The 26,710-nt window shown below is 37.7% G+C and overlaps 1 protein-coding gene across 1 annotated transcript in view; it reads left to right on the forward strand.

The window, feature by feature from the left end:
* Positions 1 to 26,710, forward strand: part of LOC131038390 (myosin-11) — a 298,247-nt gene that overhangs the window by 58,628 nt on the left and 212,909 nt on the right. The window lies entirely within an intron of this gene.

Below are 26,710 nucleotides of genomic sequence, written 5' to 3' on the forward strand. Positions count from 1 at the left end.
TTTGTAATCTAGCCTTTGTGTTAGCTCTGTGAGTTCCCGTGTATTGTATGCAATCTGTAATTCCTTTTGCAGCTTACAGCTTTCATAGCTCTTGGAACACTAGCAATCCTGTATAGAAGGTTCCTGCACTAAAGAATGACCTCACTCACTTGTGTAGGTATTTTATGGCTTTGTTCAATGTTGTCTGTCATCTACAAACTTTCTGTAACTTTCCTGCTTATACTGGTGTTTCTCTGTCCACTTTCTTCTACTACCCTGATCTAAGATGCTTGGCACCTTTTTTCAGGAGGTCACCAATAAAGCATATATCTCTCTCCGGAAGTCCAATGCCTATCAGATTGATTACTTTCCTCTTTCAGCCCATAATAGATTTCGGAGGCCTTAAGTGCCTTTTGGTTACTGCTGATTCAAGTACTGATGGAGGCAGATTGGCGAGGCATTGCTCATCCTTGCAGCTACTACGACTAATATTTTTTTGTTTTACTGCGACTTCGGGGAACATCAAACACCCCTCTTTGATGACATAGATCATGGAGACAAGCTCACTTTACATGTTTCTTTTATATCTGCGAGCAGCTTTTTGGCCATGAGTGTTAGGGAAGGTTCAATGCAGATTAGGCCACATCCTAGGATTGCATAGCCTGAGTTCCTTAGCCTTGGAATTTCCCTGATGAGAATTCTGAGACTCTGCATTGGTACTCCTACATGGATGATAATTTCATTGGTTTCTTGGATGTGTCCCAGAATATAGACACCTGATGATTATCGTTCCCTGCTTGGGTGGTCTTAGTCTACTTCCTCTGCTGTTTTTACTTGTACTTGTTTGGGGTTTGGCATTTTCTACGTTAAGCCCTTGTGTGTTTGTTTGTTTTCCCCGCTTTTCTTGCTTCTTTTAAAGGTTGCTTTTTGCCCTAGTTCTTTGCTATGCATTTGTTTTATGCTCCAATCCCTTTCACATGTTTTTGTAATTTGTGGACTTCAACATAACTTTTTTTTTCTTTTTCTTTCTATTTGAGGGCTTTCCGTAGCATATATGGTGTTCTTCATTTGTATTAGCTCTGCATTCTGTATCATGAAGTTGAATCAATAGAAACCAATTAAAATGCCATAAAAGAAGATAAAATACCTTTTTTGATTCAGACCATGATTGAAGTGGCTACATGGCCCTCCTGTTGTATAAAGTACAATGCAGTGCATTGCTTTTTAATTTTGTAAAACTCTGATCGTTAATAAACATTCTGTGTAGGTAGATAATCATACCCTCCACACATGCACAGATATTGTACATTTTTAAATAACTTTTTTCCCCTATGGTGAGAAACTATTAACTGGAAACTTTTTATATGATGTGATGAGTACATCTATCAACATGTTCTTCATTCTTCTTAAGCTCTTAATACAACTAGAATTTATATTTAATTAAGATCAGAAGAAATTTTAATAATCCTTCAGCAAAATTTAGCATCCCATAAGTAAGTAAGTCAACAAGAGGTTGATTGGAGGAGTCTCAAATTTCAAATGGATGTCTTTTCTGAAGGAGCTTAAGATTAGCTCAATACCCAAGACCACCTGTAAAAACAAAGAAAGCTTCAACAAGAGAGTATGCAAGAAATGAGCTTGCTTGATATTAAGATCTATGAGATATGATAAAAAGTGTACTGACCCTTGCTTATATAGGCCAGGTGAGTGGTAGGATTAAACAAGATGTTGACATGTGTCTTAAATCTTATGTTGTGAGACAACTAACTTAGAACAAATATTAAATGACCTAGGACACAAGAAGTAGTGAGATACATGACCCCATTATGAGTAACTTCTAGAAATAAACCATTGTAACTGACTTCTAGAAATAACACCTAGGACCTAAGTTAACTTGTGAATGTGTCCGCAACAAGGAATTATTTAGGACATGACCTTATTCACTCTTAACATTTGATGCTCATTAAAGATCCTGACATTATTACTTTGAAATGAAGTGACCTTGTCATTCAGCGTTACATAGGTGTCCTGCAATGAAGTAAACACCTCACAAAGTTTATTTTTAATTGGAAGTGAAAATTTTCTCACAGATGCTTTCAAGGAGCAAATTTTCTTCCTCAAAATTAGTAATAATGAAAGAAAGCTACAAAGTGCTGTTAAATAGCATCAAATTAAAAAACAATGAATACCGACATTTTTCTTGCAAAAAAGGTTTTAAAAGTTATAGCAAAGCAAGATGATGCAAAAATTTCAGCTTTTTGACTGCATTCAGGTATTTAACGGTAAACATCTAGAGGCCAATCAATTTAAATAATATCAGAAAAATTGTGAGGAGTCTCTGTTGTCAATACAGGTGTCACTGGCTGTATTGAGGCTTGCCTGTTCTTCTTTGTCCTACTTTGTAGTTACAGTCCTGCGGTGGTGATATGGGAACTTCTTAATGCCATGTGATTAAATATGTTTCCAGATACCCATTTTTCATGTATAGGCCAAATTTTGGAGAAACAGAGAAAAGTACAGAACTTGGCTAGTTGCAACTTGCAGGTCCTTACTGTGGTTTGACTTCTTAACAAGGAATGAAATTATAAAATATTTCAGAGATTGATTTCACATAAAGGTTGAATTTAGTCATCTTACAAAAGTATTTTTTATATGTACCGACTTAAAGAATGAATTTGAGATTTTTTTTTTTGATAGATAAATGAGGAATTTCAGTGTAGCTTCACTTATAAGAAGTAGCTCTATGGGAATTAAGGGTTACGGTACAAAATTGCTGCAAAGAGCATGGTATTGAGTGACGAGATGATGAAGGTCAGTAAATGCCCCTATCTGTGTGAAGTCTGGACATGCAGCTAGAGCTACAATACAAAAAATGCCCCAAAGTGCATACTAGCAAAAACCAAGAAATAAACTGTTGAAATGAGACCACATGAAAGAGAGTGAGAAGACCAAAGAGTGAGGAACCATGGTGAGACTTTGGAGGCTGAAGGATTGATATCTTGCCCAACCAAAGTTCACCATTTCAAGTCCATGTCATCCCCAACAACCATTTCTTTTTCGAATACTACTCCGTGTTGTTTGCCATCTCCAACAACCAGACTTACCCGCTCGATGGATCGATCAGCATCCAATGCCAACTTACCACTTGAGCCATACACCCTTGCTTCTTCAGGATGCCTTTCTTTGTACTAGCCATGCCCCTGGCTGACATAGTCCACTCTCTAGGCAGGGTTCTTGCCCAAACCAACCATCTAAGATCCAATAATGTTCTAAAGAGCAGTTGAAGCAACTTCAGAATATCCACTTTGGGTTTTTAGTAGGTAGGAAGGTGTCATGTTGCCATTTTTGGATTAAAATAATTAATAGTATTTTTTTTAAGTTGGGTCTGAACAGACAACTATAGAGGGAGGGTTTTTCCTCATTCATGACCATTCAAGTTACCCTTTTGCCTTCAATTTTTGGATTTGAGCTGTTTGTTCAATCTAGGGCATCCAAGGATGAAAATTCTATTGGATTCCACATTTGACATCAAGGACAAAAACCATTGTTTTCAGTGGACACAATGTGCTCTTTCAGGAGGAGGAGACAAACCAACATAAGATAAAAGGTGCTTGTAGTCACTAACTGTATTTAGAAAAATCCGGTAAGTTTATTTAAATACATTTAATAAACATTGGGCAGTCTTTCAAAACTACTTAGGCTGTCATCTAGGAGGAGTTGATGTACGCAGTGCCAGTCCTCCTTGGAAGGGCTGGATAGGGATGTGAAATAAACCATTCTTACATGTGGGTTTGCTAAAAAGGACTGGGATCCTTTCTAAAGCAATGCTTGAAGCTTATCACATTGAAGTTTGCTGCTAGCCATCTCACCTCCTTGATGAGATACTCTAGCTTCCAGCTATCCTTGATGAGATACTCTAGCTTTCAGCGAGGGATCTTCCTCTTCATTACAGCATTAATAACTACAAGGGAGTCTCTCTCCATATCAACCATTGGTAGGTATTAGGAAGCTGGCCAAATCAAGAACCTTAATCAGTTCCAAGGCATTTGTCTTCTTTTTTGTTCCAAGGTTAATATGACTTGTAGAAGCTATAATGTTGATCTTTCTTAATCTTGGATGTGGAATCTGGCTCCTTTAGCACCAAGGTTCTCCTTTGACGCTTTGTCAAAATTGACTTTACATGTTTACTAGAAGGAGAACATTTGCTTGTTGGTATCCCAACCTTTGTGTCTCTTACCCTTTAATAGGGCAAGAAAAATAAGTGGTCACATGCTTGATAAATTTTTGTCTCTCTAGTTTAATCCAATTAGATTTTTCTCAGCATGGGAGGATTCCTCTTAGGGACAAGAGCTTCAATTTTGAGTACACATTGGTTCCAAGGCAAGATGCACTATTGAAATTTCTTCCTATTATATTCTAGCCAAATGTTTGATAGAATGATACCCTTTCCACAAGACTTATAGCTGAGATTTTTTTTCCAGGCTGTAAGAGTAGGATTAGAGATCATTTTCATTGTTGGCTAATAGAACTTCAATTTGGAGAGTGCAAGTGTCAAATGCAAAATTTTTATTCATAAGGGAAGAGGAGCTAGTCTCTTTTATATAGAGTACACCAGCTTGAATAATGGTAGCCTTGCTTCTTTAGCTCATCCAAAGTGAGAATTTTGTGCCTAGCTTTCAATTGTATGAGTTTTGCAATCTTAGGGATGTAAAGTTTAGACTGAAGCTTTCTACCATGTAATGTTCTTTTGTCTTGATTATAAAATTAGATAGATTAATATATCAGAGTTGATTTTGTACAACGGATTTGTGAATTTCATTCTCTAAGTTTAAAGATTATAAAGTTTTCCCAAAATTAACTAGTTTAAGACTTAGCGCGCTAATATATATATCCAACAATATGAATATTATTGAATGGAAACCAATAACATCTTTTGAGAATTTAATTTAATTAACTTCATACCATTTATTTATAATTTTGAATATCTTTGAATAATAATAAGTTCAGTTTTATCTAAAGCAGATTACTTGGAAATATCACTCACCCTAGGAATATTTTAGTAGTCATGGTCCTCATAGCTATGGCACACTCTAGGAGGAAATTGTTCTTATTCAGAACACAACATGTAAAGCATGTACAACAGAGCAAGTGTTGAAACCCTATCTAGGACAATCTTGAGCGTACCATGTACCTTGAGTTGGAGACACTTTGTATGTCCTTCTCCAATGCGCATAGCCCACCAAAATTTCCTTCCTTGAGTGATCTCCATGCTCTTTCCAAGTCTCACTAAATGCTTTATATCATAGAAACATAAATCAGGAAAAAATCAAGGAAATCGTGATCAATTGCTAAGTGGAAAAATGCAAATTTTATGAAATGTTGTTAATTTGCCAAGTTTGATTGGCTATCTTTGTTTTTTCAATTATAATCATGGTTTATTGGAGGGTTTTTGCCTATGTTTTTTTTGGTAGGGGTTTTCCATGATTTTCACATTGATTTTTGTTTTCTTCCTCTAGTCATGGCAAATAAATTATTGACTTTGTAGGGTGTAGTTTTGTGATTTTATTTCATCTATGCCCTAGGATTTGCAATTACTGTGGCTTTTTTCTAGATTGTCGTTGCATGAGTGAATAGTGGCTTTTATTTGAAGATTGCTGTGACACGGTAGATTTTTGTTATTGTAAATTTGGTTCCTCCTTGTAATATACCTTTATTCATTCTTCAATCATTAAGAGAAAAGCTAATAGTTAGAAAGCACCTATGCTGCCAGATCCACTTGCAGATTGGCCAGATTTGCGTTTTGTTCAAAATGGATTTGTGATCCGGTCTAATTTGTTTGTGGATATAGGTAGGATGTGGGAGAGTGGGATTGGGTTTGACTGGGACGAACTTGGGTAGGATCTAAGTGAACCTAGGTGAACCTAGGGAAGATTTGTCCCTTTTTTTTTGCTTTGAAAAATAATTCCCCATTTGCCATTACCTTTTAAAAAATTATAAAAATGTTGTGCGCCATGGTAGTGTATGTAGGTTTGAAGGTCTTCATTTGGGCTTGGTGGTGCGGGCTTTGCCGCTCAAATCTGCCTTGTATTGTGACAAGAAACGTGCGAGGGGTGTTGCCCTGAACTTTGTGAGGGGCATTGCCCCTCCATCCTATCAATTGTGTTGATCCTAGACCCTCACAAGTGACATTGCACGTTGACCCTATTGGGGGCATTGCTTTCATACCTGTTGTGACCTAATCACACATCACCCCATCCCAAATGGGGACCCCCTTAGCTTTTAGGCCCTTTTGGTCGTTTGGCTTTCGTTTTTGTGTGTGTTAGTGGTAGTCTCTTCAATCTCTCCACGTTATGGGTGTTTGGGAGTCAGTTGGGGTTAATCTGCTTCTCTGTCAAGCAAATTCTGTGAAGTCTAAAGCCTGTTTTGTCCTTTTTCTAGGGTTTTGCCTTCTGTCCTAGATTTTAGGGGTTCCTGTTAGGGTTTCGGGGAAACTGAGCATACGACTGGAGTCGGGACCCTTCAGGGGACCTCCCAACAAAATTTGAGCCCAAACGGAGCAACTTTCTATTTTTAGAAAGTCCCTATTTTTTAGGGATTTTTTCGAGTCCTGGAATGTCGCCATTTTGCCAAAAATCAAACTTACTATTTTTAGTAAGTTTCTATTTTTAGTAAGTCATTATTGCACCCGGTTCGGGGATCTAACATTGACACCTGGAAAGTTTCTATTTTTGGAAAGTTATTACAGGCAGGGTCAGTCAACCAAGGCGACAAGGATCAGGCATTCACAGGCATTTCTAATTCCGAAAAGTCAGACAACAGACAAAGGTGGCCAGAAATGGGTCAAGTGCTGGAAATCCATGCCTAAAATGGAAAGCTCAGGAAAGCACTCCCAAAAGCACAGAAGGTCAAAATATTCTAAGTTTGGAAGGCATTCACAAGTACAATATTCCGCCTCTCCATGGACATGTGCAAAATGCGCCCAGGTCTGGTCTGGGGCGCTGAAACCAAGGAAGCATTCACAAGTACAATATTCCGCCTCTCCATGGACATGTGCAAAATGCGCCCAGGTCTGGTCTGGGGTGCTGAAACCAAGGAAGCATTCACAAGTACAATATTCTGCCTCTCCATGGACATGTGCAAAATGCGCCCAGGGCTGGTCTAGGGTGTTGAAACCAAGGAAGCATTCACAAGTACAATATTCCACCTCTCCATGGACATGTTCAAAATGCCCCCAGGTCTGGGCTGGGGCGCTTAATCCGAGAAGTCATTCATAGAGGGAAAATTCATGAATCCTTGGCATGGTAAAATTTCACCCAAGCAGAAAATTTGAAATTTTGCCTAAGGCACGAAATCCAAGGAGTGAAGGAGGAATAAAAAACAGAAATTCCCCTCGGGCGAATTTTCAAATATGCTATTTTTAGACATCAAATCTCGGCCAAATATTGAAATTTTTATAGATTCCGAATCAGGACGAAATTCCCCATCCAATGAACCTGACTCCTAAAATTTAGGAAGATCCCTAAAAAATAGGGATATGGAGGAAAGCTAGGAAAGTTCCTTCAACAGCACGAGATGACAAGTCGGAGTGGAATTGAGCAAATCCCGAGAAAGATCCTGCAATCTCCCTCCAAAATTGGAAAGTATGAAATCAACGAGTTGGTAGGAGGAATCTTCCAAGTATGACGCATGACTAGGAGCATTTAAGGAAGGTTCTAAATTTGAACTCACACGCATGGGAAACTGCCTTGCATGTCATAGTGATTAAGGAAAGTATGACGTGCCATAAATGCAATTTCTAATTTGATGCCTCTTGAGAATTCTATGTAAGTTCGGAAAAACATTTCATTTTTCACGTGCAAGATTTAGGAAAGGAAGAGTAAAGAAGTGAAATTTTTTTTATACTTAGTCTCTATTTCATCATTTCGAAGTATTCCCAAGATGGCGGAACCTAGTTGGACAACTACTATCTCCAAGCAGGCAATGATCAAAGCAGAGATGAACGGTTTCCTTCCCCATTCTCGGTTGAATTCAAGATGGGAAGAGATCAGTGATACCAACTTCGGCACGTTCAAACTGGGCTGCATTCAAGATAAGAATGTTCGGAACTACAGGGCACAATCCATCTCCGACAGCTGTCAAAATTGTGAGAAGTGGAATAGTTGCAGCAGCTGGCTTTCCTCCCGCCATTCAATGCCCAGATCTAGTCTTAGAATGTGCAGCACATTACAATCTGGAGCAGAAGACAATCTCAACGCCAGACGGCAAGTTACTGGCAACTTTGACTCCAGAAGCAATTGGTGAAGCCTTCGGAATCCCTTCACATTACTCCATGACGTACAGGACGAGCAGCGGAGCTCAAGCAGTCTATGAAGCAGGCCCCGCCAGATGTGCTGATTTGATCAACAAGCAATGGTTGCTGAAGCCTAGAGTACACGTTTCCAAGATGCCCAAACTCTCACAATCTTCGAGTTCAAGCAGGAATATGTGGACATGATAAAGATGCTGAGCAGAGTAATGGGATGCTCACACTCGGTGAACTTCGAGCCTTGGATGTTCTTCTACATTCGCGAGATCATGAATTCTAATACACTGATCGACTGGGCTAGATTGATCAGCCACTACCTGCACGAACAATTGAAGAACCTGCAGGAGAAAAGGTCTCAGTCCTTTTCCATGAGTTCCTACCTATTCTATATGCTGGCACGAAGGGGTGGATTTGATGGGCTGCCAGCAAGAGGAATCATGGGTTGCGGGCCAGCTCAGCTGAAGGTGCATGAATGTTATCCTCAGCTACATCTCCACAACGTGAATTCTTACAAATTGGCGAATGACACCTTCACCATGTACCTGACACGACTTATGCAAAATAAGTTGCACATGAGGTTGTCTCCGCAAGCAATTGCTGTGGTCCAGAAGTATGGCGCCGCATTCCTGCAGTTCCCCAAGTTCACCTACATCAGGACGCAGGGCTTCTCCTTCCAGTCTTACAAATTGCCTAGATATCCGTCGGATAAGCTTATATTGCTCGAGCTCATGAGGCAATTGATTGCCTATGATCAGCTGCAGAAGAAGAAGAAGAAGCAATCTATTGAATTTCCAATTGTCTTGGGGGATTTCATGGAGATATGCCCAGGATTGGAGGACGCTGAAAGTGCAGCAAGCGAATTGGCGTTCTACTGCCTACCATTTTACACTTCCAGGGCCCAATATGATCCTTACAGCCAGATTAGGAAGGTTGCCAGTGTCAAATTCATACATAGATTTCACTTGGAGGATTACTGGGCAGGAGTCGAGGATGACCTTGAGGTCAGGAGAAGAATGCACTTCAGACTGCCCCTCGACACCATTAGGATAAGTGAGGTTCATCAGGGACCAGACTAGGTGAAGGAAGACTCAGATTTGATGCAACCCGAATTCGAGAAGATTAAGGATCAACCTATCCTATTGCCAGATTGGTCGGAGCTTGAGGTAGATGATTTGAACACTTTGGCCAAACCAGTGCTAAAATTCACTAAGCACTGGATTGATAGGCAGACAAGAAAGTTGGTAGAGAGCCATGTCCATCTGACATACCAGCTGATGGGGAATCTGGATTCCCACAGTGAGGCAACTGAAGGCTCTTCACAGGGTCAGGCAGGAAGAGAGGCCCGGATGGACAGAGGGAAAATTGCCCCAAAGAGACCAAGGATAACAAAGACGAAGGATGCCCAACATGAAATCCCGCGCGAGGTTCAGCAGGAAGCCCAACAGGAGGAGCCTCCACAAAAGAGAACGAGGACAGGAAGGGAACATTCACTATTCAGCTCCGTGAGCGTACAAGAAGTAGAAATGTTCCCACATCCCGCAGGCCCACTGCTAGGAAACGTTCCAGCACCTGATATACTTAGCATCAATGCTTCACAAGGGCCGTCATCAGCCAAGAAGTCAGAGGCAAGAAGTTTCCCCGCACCTGGAAGAAGTTCGCCAGGATAATTTCATAGAAACTATCTTTGGCGAAATGGAAGAGGAATCTCAAGAATGGGAGCATGCAGAGGACTACAACCATTCCATCCCCGCGCTAGATTGGTTGGTAGGCAGATTGGGAAATGAAGCAGGAGGGGAGCCCAATCTTGCTTAGGAATCAGAAGAATTATTGAAGAGGATGGATCAGCCACTGGAAAGAAAGGCCCCTCGAAAGTTTTCCAAGGTAGTCAGGGAAGAATCCGGAGCCCGGACCTTGCACATTGCCGAACCTGCGGTGGATAAGGATAGGAGTGAGATTAGGTAGGAAGATTACGTCATCAGACAGGTGGATCTTGGCCATGCTTCCACCGGTCAAGTAATGGGAGATTTCAACGATTCTTCCTTTGCCATGAAGGAGAAATTGCTGAAGTCAAAAGCAAAATGTAAGCGGCTGAAGGAGGAAAACGGACTTCTATGCGAGTATGTCAAGAGTTTCAAGAAACCCCTCAGGGAAGCAGGTCCTTCATCCACTCCCCCTCCCTTCCTTCCCAAGGAAGTAATTGATGATGCAGAACTTACAAAGGCAATGGCACAGAATTCCCGAGAGTGGGTAGAGGATGTTTACGCTGAGGCAGGGAAATTTGTAGAAGATCTAGCTCAGCTCCATTCGAGGTTCGTGGCCCTCCTAAGTAGGTTGGAAACAGCGAAAGGACTATGGGAAGATGTTGATGTCTACCACGACTTAACCATTTCCCAACTCAGGGCTCTGATGAGGACCCCAAGGCAAACACTGGTAGACGAGAAAGTAATCCAGGAGAATGAAGCCTATGACTTTCCCCGATGGTTCTACGCCATCTGTTTAGGGAAGAACACCCTTGATAAATTCAACATTGATTCCGTCACCTTGAAGGAATCTATCAGAGGGATACAGGAAGAAATCCTTAGTGCCATGGAAGCTTTATTCTCAAGGAAACTCAGCGATGGGGGAATAACAGTGAATTCCTTGAAATCCCAGTTGCATGATTTCTTCTTCGTCGGTTCGTTTCCTAAGGAACATTTTGCAAATGTTTCTTCATTCTCCGGTATGATGAAGAAAACACAGGAAGCCATGGCAGATTGGGAAAGTTTCTTTTCCAGAAGCGAAGAGGAGATTGCCTTGATGGAATTCAACGTCGAGAATGTGCCAAGTGTCTCCATCGAAGAATTGGAGGCCGTCGTCGGTAGGTTCATTGCATGTGCCATTAATGAACGAGATAATGGTCGTTCGTTTTTGGACGAAAGTTTTTTGATTGAACAATGATGGTGTATTTATGGCTGAAGGGAACATTGACTAGGCGCGGGACCAGTCAACGCATGCCACCACAGGATAAGGAATCTTCTTGCATGTCGTCCTCATTATGGTTATGACGGATTCTTCTTGCATGTCGCCGTCGCTTGGAGAGTGATGGGCATTTATGACGGTGTCGGTTATATTCTGGGCATGATCATCATCATGGGGGCTATTTTAGGCCCTTTTAAATTTATTGTAAGTGGGCATAATGGGTTATTTAATGCAGATTCCCACCTTGTTGCACCTTGAGTGGGGAATCTTTAGGGCAAACCCTAATTAGGGTTTTGCATGTAATCTGGGCTGTGAGGCCTATATAAGGGGGTGACCCCCTCATTTGTAATGAGGAGAGACGATCGTCAGAGATTGTTGTTGAGAGTTTTTGAAGCAAACACTTAATACATTGTTCAATTGTTGGTGTGTTCTTGTGTTGTTTTGGAACTCGCATGGTCTCGTTCTCTTCATAGATTAGATTTGTTTTCATGCAATTAGATGAACTAGATTTGATAGGATTGCTTGTTGCCAAATTCGCGCTCATACTTTTGGTGTGCAGCTGATTGTTGCATACCGTACAAAGTTAGTTTGAGCCTCATTATATGTGTATGTTCAACTTCGATTGTTAGAAGAGATTGTTCTATCTGATGGTTTCTTTTGACGATTTGAAAATCCTTAGCACTCCCCCTGAAGATTGCACCGCCTTCGTGTAAGTTGTGCTTTGCTGGCGAAGCGAAGCGCGGTTGGATTTTGCACAAGTTTGTGCCGTCTCCTTGTTCCTAGGATTAGATTTCCCCTTTAGTTTAGTTTCCCTCTACCCTATTCCTATTTACTTTATGCATATTTCAAAGTCCAAAAATCTAAAACTTAGAGCTTCATTGCAAATCATCCGCATCAATAAATTCTTGAGCTTGAATAAATTTCTTCGACATACGTAAGGCCCCTTGGATTACCAGCAATCACATCAGCCAACTGAGTCACATCCGCAACGTAAAAGGAACCTTGGAGTCGGTTGTTTGATTCTCCTACTATATCAGCATGCAATCGTACTTTGATCAAGAGAGAGTGAAGTGACCATTGGGCAACTTTATTCTGTGTTGGACGCCGTCATAAAAAACACATGAACAATACCCCCATGAAGCTTTGGGATAGATGGAGCCAAAGTAAATTGACTTGGATACTTGCACTTTCTAAGTTGTTACACTTGGGTTTGAAAGCGAGTAATAGTGTGAAAGCTAATTGCTTAGAAATTCTTTTGAATTTGCAGGGACACAAAATAATGAAATCACTAAAATATTTTTCCTATCGAAAATTTTTCATATAGCTTTGTTTCTTAAGAAAAGTGTGGAATTATTGGTTTTCCACTGGCAACTTACTCTGAAACATACATTCAAATGTACTCATTGGTTCACTCAAGTGTAGATTTATGACATGAAAAGGATATATCAATTCACATTAGAAGCCAAACATGACTTTAGGTATGCATGCCAAAGCTTGTAAACTATTATTATTAAATGGGGTGTAGAAATGAAATGTGATATACTTTTGTCAATTATTTGATCATGTCATTTACATTGGAGATGACTCTTTTAGAATTTATCAAGCACACATTATTTAAAATTATTCATGTCTCTCTTCAAAATGTCATTTAGTGAAAAATAGTCTACAAAATTAACAAGTTCTAGGAACATTGGCTGGTTAATTTAAGATTCTTAATTGCCAGATCAAAATAGAGTCTCCTTATTAGAATATCTTTCAATGTGAGAAATGATTGTTTTAAAAGGGGAGATCTTAATTAAAGGGATCTCTATAGTTGCATAACCCAACAATATGATGCACAACATTTATCTAAACATATGATTTGCACAATTTTCTTGTAAGACTTGTGCAAATTGTTTGGTGTGGAGCCTGATCAGTCTCCAAGTGGGAGAAGTTGGTATGTGGCAATTGATCATGTTGTCGGGTTTAAATTTGGTGACTTTGTCAATTGTGTTTTCTCCCCAAGTCAGTTAATGGGGGAATGCAAGGGGGCAAAGCCGCTCTTGTGGGGCTTGGGCGGCAGGATCCCCTGAGTGGGGGTCTAGGGGCAACGCCCTAGCGGGGATTTTTGGGGGTAGCACCCTCGAGAAAAAATTGCCCATTATTTAATGAAGGAGTCGGCTATTGTTTTGGTATGTAAACTGATCTTCGTAAACCACCAAAAAGAATTGATAAATAATTGTTTGTGGATTGTGAATATTATCAGATTGTACTTTGCTCTTTGCTAGAGAATAAAAGGAAAGTGGATGGCTGTTTCTCCGTGGATGTAGCCTGCATTGAGTGAACCACTTTAAATTTGTGTGTTATTGTGAATTGTTATTTTTTGCCTCTTTTATTATACATTATATTTAATAGTTTATTGCTCCAGTCTGCCTAAACCCTAACAGAAACTTCATCCAGAAGTTTCTAAAAATCTAACATTTGAGCATGGGTTTTGCACAAGTTCCTCATTTAGAATGTATTAGTCCTACTTGGACATTTCCTTTGTATTGGTGATCACAAACATCATATAATTAGGGAAATTCCCTTCAATTTAAAAAACAAGAAGTTTTACTCTCGTTTTCTACATTTTTTTAAATTCATATATATTTTTTTAGTTTAAACCCCTAGATCTTAATTAAAGGAGATCTTCGTTGTTGCATAACCCAACAATATGACACACGGCATTTAGCTAAGCATATGGTTTGTACAATTTTCTTTTAAGACTTGTACAAACTTCATTAAGAAGTTTACGAAAATCTAACATCTGAGTAGGCGATTTGTACAAGTTCCTCATTTAGAATGTATGTGTTCTACTTGGCAATTTCGTCACAATTGTATTGTAGATCACAAGCATCATACAACCTAGATGTTTGAATATCTCTATGTTATTGAAATGCCTTTCAATTTCAAAAACAAGAATTTTCTCCCCTTTTCTACATTTTTTAAAAATCCATTTTTTTCTTGTTTAAATCTTGATATTTTTGAAAAAATATTATACTTTTGGTTTGCCCATTTTTTCCTTAAAAGATTTTTTGCTGCTATGCTTTAGATAATCCCTTAAGGCGTGGTTTTTAAACCATCACACCCTGTCACAAAGGGCTTCTTTAGTTTGTTTAATAAATACTATTAATCCTCTATTACAAAACGAATCTATTAAAATTATTCGTTATTATGCCCCCATTTAACTAAAGGGTCATAATAACCTTTATTTTTCTATCTCATTTATAATTCTTAAGGTTTATTTTATAAAAAGAATAACTTTCTTTTCACTTTGGGGAAAAAAGTCCCATAACATACCAACTTTCTCCTGCATGTCCATCCAATTTTCTTGAGCAAGCACCCAATCATACCCTTTTTTGTCTGAATGAATAATTCTTATTCATTGTAGCAACCCATCCAAGAGTATTAGGTTGAGGCAAGAGCCACAAAATTCTACTCTTGAGAATGCCAACATATTTGTCTATTTGATCTTGAGGGGCTGAGAGGGTGTCATAATATCCTTAAAATCTGGATCCAGTGATAATGGGGTTTATCCTGTCCATGGGTCCTCTTAGAAGCATGTTTGGGTATCATCCTTTGTATCCCAGGCGAATATTCACAGACAATCTAACAACAATCCTTAATGAAGTTCCATATGTTTGAAATTGCAAGTAGTGGGTCAAGAAAAAAGAAGCACCTTGGGCTGCTCTTACCCAAGTATTTGTGTTTTAGTTGTGAATGACACAAGCTAGATGTCTTGTCATATATTCTTCAGTCCACTTTTGCATTGAATTCAAGGTTGTGAATCTGTGATTACCTATGACTTAAAGGTTTGCTCCTTATCTATTTCGGAAGACAAATTGACATTCAATTAGGAGGAACTTTTGATTGTTAGAGGGGCCTTGACATAGAAAGTTTAAGTTCCTGATTAAGGGAATTATGGAAATCAACAGAGGCCTTATCACAAAGAACATATAGATTGGAATAAATTACAAAAAACATATTTGAATATAAGCAACTACTTTGCTAAGCTTAACTATTTAGTATTTTCCCCTCCAGGAAGAAATTTTGGCTTATTGTTTTTTATAAGATCTCAAGAATAGAAGGATACCTAGATATCTGATTCAGAGCTGGTCAAATTTTTAAAGTCCAGTATAAGAGTAGGGTTCTAGTGAAGCCTTGGGTTGGCATTGAAAAATACACTGGATTTTCTGCTCTTCTAAAAACTTGAAGTCGTAGAGGAAAAGATTTTCTTGACCATTTCAGCTTCCTCCTTTTTAGTAGCAGCAAACAAACTTGTATTGTCAACAAAGAACAAATGAGAGAAGGGGTTAGCTTCTGGGACTAAAAGTCTTTCCTTTCCAATATTGAGTAGATTTAGTATTTGTGAGGCTCCTACTCAAAGCCTTAGCCATGACGATAAACAAGTAGAGTGATATTGGGTCCCCCAAATGGCGTTGGGAAGGAAGCCAACCAAATATCCATTCACTAGAACCAATAATGGAGGGATGGAGAGACAACTCCAGATCCAATCACACCAACTGCTAGACAAAGTACAATGATTTGGTACTCTTCTTTGGAAAATTGAGCTTATCAATTTTACCCTTTTATTTTGATAATTTGAAAGATTGCATGGTTTCATGAGTGAGCATAACATCATCAAGGATTTTCTTTCCTTCGACAAAACAACCTTGCTTTGTGGAAATAAAGCAGGGTAGGACTGCTTTGAGTCTGTCGGCTTTTGCTTTCATAATAATTTTGGAGATTGCCATACAAAGTTATGGTTCTAAACTTTAAAGTGTAAATTTTCTCTAAGTCTTCTCTTTCAGGGACAAGGGGAAAAAAGGTGTTGTTGATTTCTTTTAGGATCTATCTAGTTTTCTGCCCTTCATTCATAAGCATAATTACTTCACAGTTTAGGATACTATATAAAGCTTGATAAGAGTCCTTGGAGAACTTGTCAGCCTCTTGGGTCTTATCCTTTGTCATTGCCAGTACAACTTCCATTTTTTCATCTTTTGAAAAAGGATTGAGAGATTGATGTATTATCCACCAAAATAAATGAGGGATGCTGGCTAGAAATTCCTCTTTGGCTAAACAACATGTGGTGTCATTAGAAGAGAGAAAACTGCTAAAAAAACTTTTAACTTCTTCTCTAATATCTCCTAGGTCACTAATTCTTCTCCATTGCTAGATTGAATCTTGCTAATCTTAATAACTTGTCTACTAGAAACTTGGAGTCTTGAAAAAAATTAGTGTTAAGATCCCCAAGATGCAGCCAGATCTTTCTAGACTTCTGTTTCCAAATGCCTGCCTGGCATGCCTCCTCTCCTAACAACTCAGCTGTCAAACCATTCATCTGCCAAAATTAGAGTAATCATCATTGATTGTTCCAGGCAAAATCCTTTTTTCCTCCTCTAAAAGACTTTTCTAAAACAGGTTTTTGCTTCACTCTTGATGCATCATTTACCACACTCAAGTTTTAACATAAAATCAAACATTTAAGACCACAAAAAGGCGCTCCCCTTCCATGAAAATTTGAATAGATCGTGGATTGTTTGATATATTAGTCATTTGCGTTTGAGTTTGAAAGGGTTATAACTTATGAACAAATCTTCTTTCATCAAAACTCATATTGGGACATGGATGGATTGGAACCCTGGCTAGAAAAGATTCACCAACCTTAGACTTTCTCCTAAGAAAGTATACCCAAGATTACGTAGAGTACTCATCATTGAATGATAAATAGTATAGACCTACCGATGAATGGGATATTCATAGGACCAAACACATTGCTGTGTATCACTCCCAAAATCTCTTAAGCTTCAGTACTTCTAGAGTTGAACTGCACTTGATTCTGTTTTCCAAGCATACAATGTTCACAGATATCAATCTTCACAGAACAACTCTTAATTTTGTTTTCCAAGCACACAATGCTCACAAAAGTCGATCGCCACATAACAATGACCAAGACCTTCCTCTATATCTTTGCTTACTGAGATTTTTAGACCCTTGTCAGTCAGGTGACTTGATCTAAGATGCCATAAAAACCTAGATTTAAATGTAGTTACATTATTTTGATGTGATACATCTGACGTATATAGAGAAGCACATTTGACCCCTTTTGGAAGGACCAAATCACATCTTCCTAATCTACAAGCTTTTCTATCAAATGTGACATGAATTCGCAAGTTAACCGTTTTAGACATAGACATAAGGTTTCTAGCCAAACTTGGAATGTGTAGAACATCCAAGAGTGTCCTTACCTTACCATCCATGATGGCAACTTTTAGCTTTCTCAGACCAACTATCTTCAAGAATTTGTTATCGTTGAGGAACACTTGCCCTTCATCACATGTAGTATACTCTGAGTATCATTCCTTGTGTGGTGTCATATGAAAAGAAGCACTTGAGTCAATTAACTAGGAATCATCACTAATCATGTTAGCAGAAATAAATGCATCACTACTATACTCATCATTGTTAGAGGACTTATCAAAGGATTTGTTCTTAATCTTGGACTTACACTCCTTTATGTGACCCTTCTTATCATAATTCCAGGATTTTACTTTAAATTTACTAGGAGATTTACATGTGTCCTTACCCTAGACTTTTTATCTCCTTTGTCAGAGGACCCATCAAAGGAATCCTCCTTCATCTTGGACTTACACTCCTTTATACCACAATTCTAGGCATTTTAATTAAGATTTACTAGGAAATTTAGACCTGTCCTTACCTTGAGACTTCTTATCTCCAATCTTCTTTTTATCACAACTAGGGCATCAAAGGAATTATTATCCATGAATTTTTTCCTAATCTTCTCACCTAACAAAATGTCAACAACATTTTCTTTAGGGGTGCAAAGTTATTGTTGGTGGACATAATTGATTTTTCCCATGAATTTAGTAATGAACAAAGTAATAGAATGCTCTTGTACTCATCATCCATTTTGACTCCTATTGATGCAAGTTGACTTAAAATCATATTAGATCTCTTCAAATGATCAATTATTGAGTCTCCCTGTATTTTTAAAGACTATAATTTCTTTGTTGAAACAATTAACTAAACTCTTAGATTGATATAATGTAGCTACCTTCTTTTACAACGAATTTGCCATTGTTTCAAAGACATTCATTAGCACAAAATCTTATAGACATTATTGGACTGTACCTCGTTCTTTCTTATCAAATTTTACTTCGTCTTCATTAGACATTGTTGAAACAATGTAGCGTCGGTAAGATAAATGATTGAATGAGAGATAAATGAAGTCTCTCATTCAATCATCTATCCTATCGATAAATCTACATACTAATGGTAGACATCATAATCATCCTTATAAGCATCAAAGATATGATTGTATTTATGCAGTGATTTCATTTATATGCTGTGATTGTAATCGGTTCTGCATATCTATTCTAGTTGTCATATGACAACACTAATTAGTGTTGTCATATGATAACTACAATAGTTATCACCTTAACATATTTTTGCTCTTATACCGATTCATAATCGGGTTACATTTACCACCGATTACCACAAAATAGCATTAAGTATAAACCGATTGGTGATTGGTTAATGATTAAATTGCATTAGAATCTAACCGATATATTATCGGATACAATGATAAGCAAACCTGCATTTAATCACAAACCGTTTGGCATTTGTTATAAATCGGCTTTGACATTAACCGATAGTTATCGGTTTGCTCCACGAAGAGGCACCACCCTTGATCAAGACATGTCTTGATCGGACATGTCATGAGACATGTCCGGTCAAAGCATGCCTTGATCTCAAGGCGATGCCTATATATGTGCCGTGAAGCATGCTGAAGATAACATTGAAATCAATAAATATTATCTACAGCCACCTGCAACCAAAGAAGTTTAAATTCATGATTAGAAATAACTAAGAGAGTACAAATTAATAGCATTGAATATTGTCTAAGAAATTAAAGAAAGATAAAATCCTTAACATTTCAATTTTGAACATAAATTTTAATACTTTTACATGGTATCAGAGCCAAGGTGATCGAACCCAAGGCATTCAAATTTGAGAAGTTCAAATCGAGGATATAGACATCACATTTCCATGGCTAACGGTATCAGATTTGAGGATAGACTTGACGGAGGCGACAATTTCTCAGCATGGAAATTCAGAATTAAGATGATTCTAAAAGAGAATAAAGTTGAATCATTTGTAAAAGTTGAATCTAAAGAACTTGAGAATTAACCCTACAAATCGGCATGGATTGAGGGAAATGAAAAAGCCATGAAGATCATTGTCGATGGAGTGAGAAATCACATTATGCCAATAATAACAAAACATGAGACTACCTATCAAATGTTCAAAGCACTTGAAAGTGCATTTGGGATAAACAATGCAAGTAGAACCTTGGCTCTAAAAAGGGAAATAAATCATATAAGTATGAATAAAGGAGAGTCAATCAATGCATACTTTATGTGGATATCAGCCCTAAGGGATGAACTGGCAACGCTTGGATATGAGATCCAGAGCAAAGAGCTAACACTCATTGCTCTAGATGGGTTGCCTAGTACATGGGAAACATTCATCCAAGGCATTAGTGCAAGGGCTAAATATCTGAAATTTGATAGGCTAAGAGCAGATTGTCTTCGAGAGGAGTCAAGGTTAAATAAAAAGGGGATCAAGCAAAAGAACATAGATGAAGATCTCCATGTCCTAAATACCAACTCCAACAAGAAAAGCAAGAAGAAACATTTCAAGAAGAGAAAGAATCTACATGAGATAAGGTCATCTAAGAAAGACAACTCTCACATTCAGTGCTTTAGGTGTGATCAATATGGACACTATGCAACAAGATGTCCGGATAGAATCAAACAACAAGCTACATTTGCAAAAGTGAAAAAGGAAGAACATGACTCCGAGAAGCATGTATTCTACTCTGCCCTCTCTAGCCAAGTATCCAATAAATCTAACACCTGGATCATTGACAGTGGGTCTTCAAGACACATCACTGGGTATAGAGAATTATTGGATTCCATGTTAGAAGAAACTAATGAAGAAGTAACCATTGGTGATGACTCTGCACATCCAGTGAAAGGCGTCGATACTTGCACCATTAAGATGAAGACAGGCATGTCCCTCCAACTCATTGGAGTCCTATTCATTCTTGGCATGAAGAGGAACTTAATCTCCATATCTGCACTTGAAGATGATGGGTATAGAATAACCTTCATGAATGGTAAAGTTCTAGTATGGCCACAAAACTCTTCCATCAAGAAGGCTATAACCCTAGGACATAGAAAAGGCTATTTGTACGAGGTATGTACTGAATCTAACCTCGCCCTACTTCATGAGATTGTAGATTCTAATGAAATTTGGCATAGAAGATTAGGTCATTTAAACTTTGGTGCTTTATATTCAATGGAAAAATTAGTAATTGGTTTGACTAAGTTAAAACAATACCATTCCGGTACATGTAAGGGGTGTGCCCTAGGCAAAAATACCAAGAGTTCCTTTCATAGTTCTAGGAAAATGAGCAATGTTTTGGAACTAGTTCATTCTGACCTATGTGGGCCAATGTCTGTACCATCATTAGGAGGGTTCCTTTATTATGTAATATTCATTGATGACTTCTCCAGGAATACCTGGATCTATTTCCTTAAACGTAAAGAATTTGAAGAGATTCTCAAGAGATTTAAGGAATTCAAATCCCTCTCTGAAAACTCTTCCGGAAAGAAAATAAAAGTCCTAAGAACTGTTAATGGGAGGGAATATACCTCAGACATCTTTAGGGAATTTTGTAAAGAAGCTGGGATTAAGAGGGAGTTCACTATTCCTTACAACCACCAACAAAATGGGGTTGCTGAAAGGAAAAATAGAACCATTGTAGAAGCAGCCAAAGCCATGCTCTAAAGATTACATCAAAGTAGCTGTTCAAAATCAAACATGCCGCAGATGGTAGCATAGAGAAACACAGAGCCAGTTCATGTTTGAACCTAAGGAGATACATCTTATGGCTGTGAAACATATTATGAGATATCTTCAAGGTACTCTTAACTATGGACTCAAGTATGAGAAAGTTGATTTGGATCTTCATGGGTTCATTGATTTAGATTGGGCTAGAAGTGTGACTGACAGGAAAAACACCTTAGGATGCTGCTTCAGTTTGGGTTCAGCCATGATATCTTGGATTAGCAGGAAACAGTCTTCAGTAGCTCAGAGTTCTATAGAGGCCGAATATATCGCAGCTTCCATGGCTGCACGAGAAGCCGTATGGCTTAGAAAACTACTTGTGGGATTATTCGGTGAGCCACTGAAGCCTACTATAATTCATTGTGATAACCAGAGCTGTATAAAACTCTCCGTGAACCCTGTATTTCATGATAGATCCAAACACATAGAGATTCCTTTCCACTATGTGAGAGACATGGTGGATAGGAATGTGATTTAGTTGTAGTATATCAGTACAAGAGAGCAGACAACAGACATATTGACCAAGCCTCTATCCAGAGTAAAAGTTGAACACTTCAGGAAAGAACTTGGTATGATTGAATTGTAATTTGCTTTATAATCTGTACTAATATATAAGATGTTTAATGTGTAAACTTCTTTTGTCGTGTTATGACTTTATGGGCTCCTCCCCTTGTGTCCATTTCTAAGAAGTGACGACTTTTTAGATAATGAACACTTGTACTGAACATTACAAGGTGACGATCTTGTAATGTTGATATCATGCCGACTTGATATCATCTTGACTCATGGATGTGCCATGATATGTTATGGTAGAGATTATGTGACCTAATGTCAGTGCACATACCATAACCTGGATATAAGAGAATTCAATATTCTCAAATTATTTTATATCCAAGGTATCGCGTGTTATGCGATGCTGATGTCACGTGCTATGTGATATCTCTATATCACGAGATGATGTGATATATTTCTGTGTCACGAGCATATGTGACACATCATGTCACGAGCATATGTGACTTGATCGTTTGTATTACGAAGTCATGTAATACATTCTATTATGAGAAATGCGATGTTATATAATTAGATGATTATTTTTCTTCCCTAGCTAAGAGGGAGTGTTGAAACAATGTAGCGCCGGTAAGATAAATGATTGAATGAGAGATAAATGAAGTCTCTCATTCAATCATCTATCCTATCGATAAATCTACATACTAATGGTAGACATCATAATCATCCTTATAAGCATCAAAGATATGATCATATTTATGCAGTGATTTCATTTATATGCTGTGATTGTAATCGGTTCTACATATCTATTCTAGTTGTAACTACAATAGTTATCACCTTAACATATTTTTGCTCTTATACCGATTCATAATTGGGTTACATTTACCACCGATTACGACAAAATAGCATTAAGTATAAACCGATTGGTGATCGGTTAATGATTAAATTGCATTAGAATCTAACCGATATATTATCGGATACAATGATAAGCAAACCGCATTTAATCACAAACCGTTTGGCATTTGTTATAAATCGGCTTTGACATTAACCGATAGTTATCGGTTTTCTCTACGAAGGGGCACCACCCTTGATCAAGACATGTCTTGATCGGACATGTCATGAGACATGTCCGGTCAAGGCATGCCTTGATCTCAAGGCAATGCCTATATATGTGCCGTGAAGCATGCTGAAGATAACATTGAAATCAATAAATATTATCTACAGCCACCTGCAACCAAAGAAGTTTAAATTCATGATTAGAAATAACTAAGAGAGTACAAATTAATAGCATTGAATATTGTCTAAGAAATTAAAGAAAGATAAAATCCTTAACATTTCAATTTTGAACATAAATCTTAATACTTTTACAGACATAACTAAGGGTTTGTTTGAAGAAGATACTATAGTCCACTAATCTCTTTCTACTAGAAGATCATCCGCCTTCAAATTCCAATTCAAAGTTTTGCGCATTGAATCTCTCTCCATTTTAGACCTCGATGTGGTAGCTATAGATTTAATAATTCTGTTTTCTCACAAAGTTTTTCAATGTTTTCTTTTGTGTCTAATTATATACGAATTGCAAGAAACCAACTTTTGTAGGGTTTGCCAACACACCTGCTAGGGTTTTGATTCACAACAAAGTATAACCAGCCAAACAATCTACACTTTGATATGAAATGTTGGGGATTTTGAGCCATTTTTTAGATAGCCAATAGATTGGGACGGAGAAACTTAAGACAAAATAATTAGATAATAGTCAACAACACTTGCAAAATCTATCTAACTACATGTCTAAAAGTAAATGGAACAATATGCATGTACAAGATTACACAAAGATTTACCTCGGAAACCCTTTTGCAAGAAAACCCACTGGCAAAAGACATTCGTAGTTACGTTATTTAGAATCAATAAATATCTTTGAACTTTTTACAAAATCCTAATTTACAACATACTTATTCTGAAATTGCTCTAATGACACCAAACAATGTTCAGTCCTGTTGGTGTGTTTTTTATGCACGGGCAACTTAGAATAAAATGCCCTAAGATATCCTATTCTCTCTTGATCAAAATCTTCTATGTGCTAAATAGATGGACTGTGTGACAACAAAGTCAACTTCAATGTTCTTGATTCATTCGGATAGTCTCAGTTGGTTCGTTGTGATATACTGGTAATCTCAAGGGGGACTTATGTGATTGTTCAAGGAGTGAATCAATCAAAGGATTTTACTAATTGCCAACACTTGTAATTTTCTTCTTTTTTGGAGTGATTTTTCAATAAGCTCTTCCAATCCTACTTCTACTAAGACCTGGAAAAAAAGGCAAAAGGATGAGGGTTTAGGAAGCTACTTCTAATCTTAATCTAATCCTATGAATTAGGGCAACAAAAATTGCAAAAGTGGAATCCAAGACCAATTCTTGCTTCACCAAATTCAATGACTACACAAGAATGGTGCAATCTTCTAAGGAAATCAAAGGATTTTCATATCGTTCATATTCACCAACATCTTGAATAGTGAATAAAATGATAGAAGTTAAATTTCATCTATTAGTTTAGGCTAACTTTGCACGATAATTGAAAGTCATCCAATTATCAAAAGTATGAACACATCATTCCACATTGAACAATCCTATCAAATCCTTCATTCAATCTATCAACTTGGAAATGAAATCTATTCTATTGAGAGCCAAGAAACCATGGTAACTTGCAAAAGTAGACAAAATTCACCAACAATTGAACAATGAACATGTCTCAGCCCTTAAGAAGTATCACTACAACAATTTCCCAGAAATCTCTCCCTTTACAAATTAGAGGGTTTATATAGGCACCCCATTACAAACAATGACTTGGATTGATTTAAGATCAATGGCCAAGATTAAACACAAAACCTAATAAGGGCAAACTAGCAAAGTTATACAAACTGGACCAATGAGAAAATTATAATGCTTTGGATAACCAATGAGAAAATAGGAGCCACTTAATATCTTCCACTTTTTGAGTCTAGTTCATTGCACCTGGACATGTCTAACTTGGAACCCTTGGATTGGCTGATTGATGACTGGGATGGCACTTCAACTTGCCTTGCAGATTTGATTCCCTATCATAAAGAAGTTTTGATAAGGCAATATCTTTTGGATAATCAAGTTTCTAACTTTGATTAAAACTATCTTCCTTCCTCGATCATGAAATTCCTTGCTTTGGACTTGGATTCCCGGGTGGAGTTCTTGACTTCATGTTGCAACATTCAAGATTGCTTCCTTGTATTGACCCCTACTCTTGGATTTCCTACGGAAATTCAAGATGATTAGAACATTTTCTTCATTCTCATTGTGTCTTGAACCTATCGCTCCTTGGTGTGGAATCTTTTGTGTTTTGGATTTTCCAAAGAAATCCAAGGTAGATGTAGATCCTTTCATCCTTGGATGACTTAATCTTCTTGAATGTCTAGATGAAGTGTAAGTCCTTCTTCTTTGTTCTTTTCATCTTTGGTTTCCACCTTGAAGTGTGAATGTTGTCCTTCCATCATCTTTTCAATTGGTTCCTTGTTTCATCGACACCTTTCTAGAAATCCCTCCTTGTGCTGACATCTACTACCTGAAAATATGAAAAAATATGAAAAGTTTCTAAGTTAGGGAAATAGGCATGATGTACACATGACAAATTTTGAAACATAACTTGAATTCTTGAGATGATACCCAAAATCAGACTGAGTAAAGTCATAAAAACGAAAAGTCAGAGTTAGAAAAACTTTGTAAATTACGGAATTAAGTCTGATTGTGAGCTTTAGAAATGGAAATTGGACTTTAGGAACATTCTGAAAATTGAAATCAGACTTAGAAAATCTCTTGAAATCATGAAGTTAAGTCTGATTTATAAACTTGTCCATCTCAAAATTGAAAAAGCACAAAAAAGCAATATGTTCTCTTTGACGAAATTCGAAGGATTTGCGAAGGAAATCCATGGGCAGGTCTGAGAATCAGAAATTCAGATTGATAGAGGGAATTTTGAAGTTCAAAATCCTGAAAATCTGTCTTGAGAGTGCTTTTAGACCTGGAAAATATTGAAGCAATTCTTCAGCTCTGTCTGATTCCTTCCCTAAAATTATTTTGCACCTGCAATTTTACTCTGAAAATCTGCCTCACAACTTGGAAAAAATTCTTGGAAGAGTTCAAATTCTATTTGTGAGAGACAACTTGTGAAGAAAAATGGATTGCCAAGGCTATGTTTATAGGGAATTCAATCCTTGCCCTGCCTTGTTTTTTTTTGTTTTAATGATTTTTAATCCTTTTTTTCCTTTTTGATTTTAATTTTTTCTTTATTCACCCTTTTCACTTCTCAAGACTTAAGCAAATTCTTGCTTTCATCCTTTTTCGCTTTATTTTGTTTTTCGATACTCTTAAAGTTTTGCCAAGTTTAAATTCTTTCTCCCCATGTGTTGAGTGAATTTCTCCTTGTGCTCATCTTTTTGTTTTAATCACTTTTCATCTTGCCTTCATGCTTGAGTGAACCCTTGTGTTTTATTTCTTTTCGTTTTGATCCAACACTTAGGTAAATTTTATGATTTCATCTTTGACTTTTCACCTTGGCTCAACCCTTGGGTGAATTCTTTTTGATTTAAGCTTTTTGTTTTCCCTTGCTTTAATCCCCAACTTTATTCATGCCAACCAAGGGCGGACTTGATGGTAGCTTGGGGAATTTTTTTACTTGACATAGGGCGGACTTCATGTGTTGGTAAGGATTGTTGCCAAGGGGAGGGGCGGACTTTGCTCTAGGATAAGGAAAATTTTACCATGCCAAAACACCTAGCCAAATTTCTCTTCCTCACCTTGGGTGGCTTTCATGATGGTCTAGGGAATTTTTTAAAATGTCCATGGGCGGATTTCATTATGGGTTTGGAAGTTGTCATGACGCTGCCTACACTTAAAATGTTTTTCTTAGCCTTCTCCCAACACTTAATCTCTTTTCATACCCATTCCTTGAGCCGACTTTGCACATGGCCAAGGAAGTTT

This window comes from Cryptomeria japonica, chromosome 2, assembly GCF_030272615.1.
Source record: "Cryptomeria japonica chromosome 2, Sugi_1.0, whole genome shotgun sequence".
Lineage (NCBI taxonomy): Eukaryota > Viridiplantae > Streptophyta > Pinopsida > Cupressales > Cupressaceae > Cryptomeria > Cryptomeria japonica.